The sequence below is a fragment of the Oryctolagus cuniculus genome, chromosome 5 (genome assembly GCF_051225735.1).
Source record: "Oryctolagus cuniculus isolate XC-2025 breed Fujian yellow rabbit chromosome 5, ASM5122573v1, whole genome shotgun sequence".
Taxonomy (NCBI): domain Eukaryota; kingdom Metazoa; phylum Chordata; class Mammalia; order Lagomorpha; family Leporidae; genus Oryctolagus; species Oryctolagus cuniculus.
The window spans coordinates 140,069,088-140,077,112 of record NC_142871.1 but is presented as its reverse complement, the minus strand read 5'-3'; positions in this window follow the sequence as shown (position 1 = coordinate 140,077,112).

Below are 8,025 nucleotides of genomic sequence, written 5' to 3'. Positions count from 1 at the left end.
GTGAGAGGCAGAGATCTCCCGTCCACTGGTTCATTGTCCACATGGACACAATAGCTGAGACTGGGCCAGGCTGAAACCAGAAATCCAGAAATGTGGAGAGTCTCCCACGTGGGTGCAGGGGCCCAAGGACCTGGGCCATCTCCATTGCTTTCCCAGGCACATTAACAGGGAGCTGGATTGGAAGCAGAGCAGCCAGGACTCGAACTGGCGCTCTCCTGTGGGATGTCGGCATTGTAAGCAGTTGCTTATCCCACTGTGCCACAAGACCAGCCCTGAAATCCTGATTTTTGTAGACCACTTGGCCCCCTTAAACAGATTCCATTTCCAAGGCCATGGTTCCCATGCCCCATCTCTGTCTCCTCAATGCAAAGGTACGTTTGGAACTCAAGCCCCAGAGTCCTGCAGGAGCATAAGCCTTCATAGGGTGTTCCAGGTTTAGGTACCCCAGACTGTTGACTGAAGGTCTGGACAGAATGTGATGCTACTGCTGCGCTCTTTAAATAAAGAGAAAACGGGCAGGTGCCGCAGCTCACGAGGCTAATCCTCCACCTGCGGTGCCGGCACCCTGGGTTCTAGTCCCGGTTGGGGCACCGGTTCTGTCCCAGTTGCCCCTCTTCCAGTCCAGCTCTCTGCTGTGGCCCGGGAGTGCAGTGGAAGGTGGCCCAAGTCCTTGGGCCCTGCACCCCATGGGAGACCAGGAGAAGCACCTGGCTCCTGGCTTTGGATCAGCGCAGGGCGCTGACTGTAGCATGCTGGCCACAGCAGCCGTTGGAGGGTGAACCAACGGCAAAGGAAGACCTTTCTCTCTCTCTCTCTCTCTCTCTCACAGTCCACTCTGCCTGTCAAAAAAAATAAATAAAAATAAAGAGAAAACGCGGTGTGGTGGGGGTGGGGTGTTCCTATCCTCCAGGCCCACTCAGAGTGGGTCTTTTCTCAATCTCAGAATTGTCTTCTATAAAATTCTTTTTTTTTTTTTTTTTTTTTACAGAGTGGACAGTGAGAGAGAGAGAGAGAGAGAAAGGTCTTCCTTTTGCCGTTGGTTCACCCTCCAGTGGCCACCGCGGCCGGCGCACCGTGCTGATCTGAAGGCAGGAGCCAGGTGCTTCTCCTGGTCGCCCATGGGTGCAGGGCCCAAGCACTTGGGTCATCCTCCACTGCACTCTGGGCCACAGCAGAGAGCTGGCCTGGAAGAGGGGCAACCGGGACAGAATCCGGCACCCCGACCGGGACTAGAACCTGGGGTGCCAGCACCGCAAGGCAGAGGATTAGCCTAGTGAGCCACGGCGCCGGCCCCTTCTATATAATTCTAACATGGTAAATGGTGCAGACTAGAACTAACATGGCCAAGGGTCCCTAATGAAAGATCCCTGGTAGACATTCCACAATGATTCTCAGGAAAGTTTTTTTTGGGAATCAGCAAGCAACCTTTTTTTTTTTTTTTAAACATACATAAAAGCATGACAGGGGCTGGTGTTGTGGCATAGCAGGTAAAGCCACCACCCTCAGTGCCAGCATCCCATGTGGGTGCTGGTTCAAGTCCCAGCTGCTCCACTTCCAGTCCAGCTCTCTGCTGTGGCCTGGGAAAGCAGTAGAGAAAGGCCCAAGCCCTTGGGACCCTGCAACTGCATGGGAGACCCCAAAGAAGCTCCTGGCTTCAGATTGGCCTAGCTCTGGCTGTTGTAGCCATTTAGGGAGTGAACCAGAAAATGGAAGTCAGCCTCCCCTCCCCTCCCCTCCCCTCCCCTCCCCTCCCCTCCTCTCTCTCCCCCACCTCCCTCTATCACTCTGCCTCTCCCTCTGCCTCTGCTCAGTCTCTCCCCAAATGCCCACAATAGCCAGGACCGGGCCAAGATGAAATCAGGAGCCCAGAACTTCTTCCAGATCTCCCACATGAGTGGCAGAAGCCCAAGCACTTGAACCATCATCTGCTGCCTCTAGGAATGCTAAGGCTGGATTGGACTGAAATAGCCAGGACTCAAACCAGCACTCTGACACAGGTTGCAGGTATCCTAATTAGCTGCTTAACCTGCTGCACCACAATGCCTGCTCCTAATTCTTTACTATTCTTAGAGTGCCTTCTCAAGGACAGAATTTCCAGACTGATTTCCAGCTAATCGGATTATACCAGAAGTGTACAAACAAAATTCAGTATCCCCATAATGCCGTTTCCCTTCTTCCTTTTCTAATTCTCTTTTTGCACTTATCTATTGCTGCATAAAAATCAGTTCATAACATTGTGGCTTTAAACAACAAGGATTCTGGGTGGGAACTCTGAAAGGACTTGGCTAGATGGTTCTTCCATTCCATATGGAAGTAGCTGGATTTAGTTGGTGGCTGGGCTGGAAGACCCAAGAAGCTTCACTTGACTGTCTAGCACCTCATTGCTTTACCATGTGGGCTGCTGCCTAGCCCAGTTTTGTTTTAGGTCATTACCACTATTTGTCTCTAGAGATGTCTTTTACACATAACAAGGATATTTCAAAACATTCAGAGAGAGGCCAGCAGGGTGGTGCAGCAAGTTAAGATGCTGCTGCCAGCATTCCATGTCGGAGCAATGGTTCAAAATCCCAGCTGCTCTGCTTCCCATTGAGCTCCCTGCTAATATGCCTGGGAAAGCAGTAGAAGATGGCCCAAGTGCTTGGGCCTCTGCACCTGCGTGGGAGACCTGGAAGAAGCTCCTGGCTCCTGGCTTCAGATCAGCCCAGCCTCAGCCCCATTTAGGGAGTAAACCAGTGAATGAAAGACCTCTCTCTTTGTCTCTCCCTCTCTAACTCTGCTTCTCAAATAAATTAATTAAAAATGAAAATAAATTCTAGAAAATGTGACTTGTTCAAGAAAACTAGGTTAGGAAACATTAAGTAACTTGCTCAAGGTAACGTGGTTATGAAGAGTTTAAGGCCAAAATTCAGTTCTTGGCAGTTTCATTCTAGATCGTGTTCTTTGCCCATTTATATCATTGGCCACAATCGACCTGAAACTGCCTCCTCTGGCCAGCCTGGTCCTCCTGTTACTGTGAGCATGAAATACGTGACTAATGGCGTGTTGGGAGTGGGAAAGTAGAGGGAAGAGAACACATTGTTTAAGACTGTGATTACTGGCCATGTTTCAAATCACAATGCCTAGAACAGGTGTTCTGGTACAGCAGGTTCAGTTGCCACTTGCCAGTTTGAGTCCCAGCTGTTCCACTTCTGATCCAGTTCCCAGCTAATGCACCTAGGAAGGCAGCATATAATGACCTAAATACTTGGGCCCTGACAGCCATGCTGGAGACCTAAATGGAATTCTTTCCTTCTGGCTTCAGCCTGGCCCAGCCCTAGCTTTTGTGGCCAAGGGGAAGTGAACCAGCAGATGGCAAATCTCTCCTCTCCACATCCTTCTCTCTCTGTCCCTCTGCCTTTCAAATAAATAAATCTTTCTTTTAAAAAATCACAATTCTGTAACCATTTACCTTCCTGGTGTCCCACTGCATCCTGAGGAGGGCAGACTAGCTCCCCAGTGTAAGCCTGTGTGGATCTGTCCGTGGTTCTGAAAGACATGACCTGGCAGTGCCTACCAGCTTTGTGAATGGCATTCTTACTGCAGAAAATGTCCCACTGGTGAAAACTCTGCATTTAAATACATGCATTCATTATTTATAAGGTTAGCACATCTGAAGAAATGAAAATTCCAGAAATAAGTTGGAAAGATAACAGAAAAACCAACAGAATACACAACACTGTCTGTATAAGCTCTATGCTGAAATGTTCAAAGCAAAACCAAAATAGATGACATTATGAATGAAATGTCGGGGCTGGTGCTGTGGCTCAGCAGGTTAACACCCTGGCCTGAAGCACCAGCATCCCATATGGGCACCAATTCGAGGCCCAGCTGCTCCACTTCTGATCCAGCTCTCTGCTATGACCTAAGAAAGCAGTAGAAGATAGCCCAAGTCCTTGGGCTCCTGCACCCTTGTGGGAGACCCAGAAGAAACTCCTGGCTTCTGGCTTCAGATCAGCACAGCTCCGGCCATTGCAGCCAATTGCGGAGTGAACCAGCAGATGGAAGACCCCCCCACACCTCTCCTCTCTCTCTGTAACTCTTTTAAATAAATAAATAAATCTTTTTTTAAAAAATGAATGAAATGTCTACCTTGAAATTTTTAATAGAATTTAAGGGAAAAAAATCCAACATTATTGTGGGGGAAAAGAGAGAAATAGCTTATATTTCCACTACTTATATTTCCTCCCCATTAATATACTATCCTTTGTCCCCTTAACAGAGATTTCCAGTTTTGCCCATAGTTAATCTTAATTTACCATACATTTCCTTTATTTTTTGTTTACTTTTTCATTCATCATATCTTCCACTCATGATCTCCCCTTTTGCTGGAAGTATATTCTTTAAATTTTTATCTGTTTATTTTCATTTTATTTGAAAGGCAGAGACAGACAAAAGTCTTCCATCTGTTGGTTCACACCCCAAATGCCCACAACAACCAGGTCAGGCTGAACCCAACAGTCCTGAATTCAGTCCAATCTACCACATACCTTGTCCAGCTCCAGCTGTCACAACCATTTGGGTAGTGAACCAGAGATCTCTCCTCATTCCTGCCTCTCTCTGCCTTTCAAATAAGTAAATAAATTTTTTTTTAAATGCAGTTGTTTCTCAAGAGTGTGTACTCCTTAGAGTTGGAGGAATCCCTCAAGTTGAAAACTCCAGGGCCCACTGAGTGATGGGGAGGTGGTGTGTGTCTCACTGCCAAGGGCTACAGCTATCTGTAAGAGTGACCAAAGACACACCTAGAGGCACAGTGTGGGGAGCAGAGACAAAGGCAGCCCTTGTTCCACATTTAACTGCACCACTTCCATGGCCTCCACACAACATTAGCTATGTATTTTTGGTGGTTCCCACAGTGAGCAAATTCTCAGATAGGAAATATGCTGTCTCCAATACTGATGTCAGGTGTCCTTCTTTATCATTGTGGTTATATAATTTCCTTGAGGAATTTGGGGCCGCAGGTGCCAGGCCTAATCTTATTTCAGTTGGAGAAGCCTGAACAGGGAGTCTCTGCTGCTTGGATCCGGGTCAGTCCAGCGACATTGAACTGTGGGCTGTGGGCTCTGCATGGTGGAACTTCTGGTAACAGCAACAGGAAGAAGTTGGTCCAGAGATCTCCTGCAGAGAATAGGAACTGAACAAAATGCAAAAGGCATATACTTCAGGTCGCTGTAAAATAAAACAAATTTGACAAAGCTTTGATTTTGAAGGACTACTTTTATAACTTAAAAACCACAGTTTGGTGGTCTTGCCTGCGAGTGCTCTCCAACCTCCCCCTAGTGGACCAGGGCACTGGTCCCAAAGCAGCTGGGAATGTAAAAGGGAATTTGAAAGAGAGCTACAGAAGATGAGATTCAACCTGAATGCAAATTATGTCCACATTCCTGGTTGAACACTAAATTCCATATAGCTGTGAGACACTGGAGAGAACTCAGTGAAAAATCAGAAAGAACTTAGGAGGTTTACTCTTGGATGAGAGTGACTGACAAGAGCTGCTCTTCTGCAGGTAATATGGACCAAGCGCATTTGCCAATCTGCACACAGCTCAAGCAGAAGGAAGCAAAAGTGGTACTGGCTTGATAGGTCAAAGCGCAGGATTTGAGGCTGTGGAAATAATTGGGAGTTCAGAGGGGATTCCATAAACAAAGCAACCACAAGGAGGGTAAGCCCCCAAATCTGAGTAGAAGTAGCCACATACTTGGTCAACCATTATATTACACAGAGGCAGAGAAGACACACAGAGCACCTCCACCCCGCCACCCCCATGCTGCAGGTTGGCTGTTGGAAAACAGAGCAGAGACATCAGGTGCAGCACGCTGCAGGCGTGACAGATTCCACAGTGCTGTCCAGGCAAGGACTGCTTTCTAGGGAGAAAAGAACAATCCTCAGAAAAACATGGAGATTTCAGATTCTCTAAAACATAAAATACAAAATCCATTTCCAGCCAAATTGATCCAACACACACACACAGAAAAGTGTGACCACACTAAGAAGGAAAATTCAAAGGAAATGGGTTGCCCCGGACCGAGATTCTGGAATTAGCACCCAAACCCTTCAAAACAGCTGGAAGAAATACACTGGAAGAAATGAAGAAGTTTACTAAAGAAATTAAAGGAAACATTGTGACTAAAGAGTGAACAGTTAGGTGAATAAAGAAAGGGTGACCTTAAAAGCTTTAAATGGAAACTCACAAGTGGAACAACAGTGACATGAATGTGTTCCGGATGTGGTCACAGAAGTCTAAAGAATCAGTGACCTTGACCCCCCAGACCAAGCCTTGGCTTAACCTGCTGTGCCACAACACCAGCCCCAGGAATCTGGTCTTAACCATTCAGCATAACAATTGGTGTGAGCCAGACCTAGGAAGTGGGAAATAGGATTGGAGCCAGATTCAGCCAGCAATATTTCAGAGGTAAAATAGAGAGGTCATAGCACCCGAAAAATGTAGTAGGCGACCAACAGGAAGAAGTTTTAGATTGCTAAAAAGTTATGAGTTTCATCGACATTAGTTTAGCGAGTCGTATCACATACTAGTCAGGCAAGAATAATTCAAAAAGTTTATGAAAATTGAATTAAATAATTTTATTCTGATGTCAAAAAATTTGGGGGGCCGGCGCTGTGGCGTAGCGGGTAAAGCCTCCGCCTGCAATGCTGGCATCCCATATGGGTGCCAGTTTGAGACCCGGCTGCTCCACTTCTGGTCCAGCTCTCTGCTATGGCCTGGGAAAGCAATAGAAGATGGCCCAAATCCTTGGGCCCCTCACCCACATGGGAGACCAGGAAGAAGCTCCTGGCTCCCAGCTTCAGATCAGCGCAGCTCCGGCTGTTGCAGCCAATTGGGGAGTGAACTAGCGGATGGAAGACCTCTCTCTGCCTCTGCTCTCTCTGTGTAACTCTGACTTTCAAATAAATTAAATAAATCTTTAAACAATTTTTGAAATTCATGCATAGTATTTTCCTGTGATATATCTTCCATACTTTCTTAAGACCCCACATGCACATGAGTTTCAAAAATATTTGCACCAAAATAAACAGCTTTTTCTGTTTTTTCAAAGAATTTCTTTCTAAGATTTATTTATTTATTTGAAAGTCAGAATTACAGAGAGGCAAAAGCAGGACAGAGAGATATCTTCCACCCGCTGGTTCACTCCCCAAATGGTCACTCCAGGCATTGCCGGTCCGAAGCCAGGAGCCAGGAGCTTCTTTTGGGTCTCCCACGTGGGTGCAGGGGCCCAAGGACTTGAGACATCTTCTGCTTTCCCAGGCCATAGCAGAGAGCTGGAACTGAAGTGGAACAGCCGGGTCTTGAACTAGCACCCTTATGGGATGCCGGCACTGCAGGGGGTGGCATTACCCTCTATACCACAGCGCCAGCCCCAAAATAAATCTTTAAAAACATATATTGTTTCACTTCTCTTAAATAGTTTTATTTAGCTTCATAGAGCCAATCACTTGTTTCATCCCAATTCATCCATCATCTTTAATAACAAATCTGACTTGTGTTGCTAAAGAGTATTGCTGTCTCTGTTAGAATATCATTTATTGAAGCCACACCTCAGAGAACTTTATATTTTACTAATTTTCACTACTTTCTTTACTGTTTCCTCTTTGTAATCAGTGTCAATCTCCCGAACCAGTGAAATTGCTTCGCTGCAAAAGACCGGCAGGTGGCCCCAGCATCTAATTTAGCAAAACAATGAAGTTGTTTGTTGGAAACATTCCTCTCCTGGGAAATCCTCCAAGCTCAAGGTTGTAGGGTCGGGAAACAGAAATGTAATAGATGGAATTACTCAAGAATGTTTATAAACACAACAAATTCAGTCTTTTTAGCTGAAATTAAGTCCCTTAATTTTATTCATTTTTAAAATTGTTTATTTTTATTTGAGAGACAGAGTTCCCGTCCATGGTTGACTCCCCAGATGCCTGAAAGGGGTGGGGCCAGGCCAGGCTGAAGTGGGAGCCAGGAACTTGGGCGGCAGGGATCTGAGC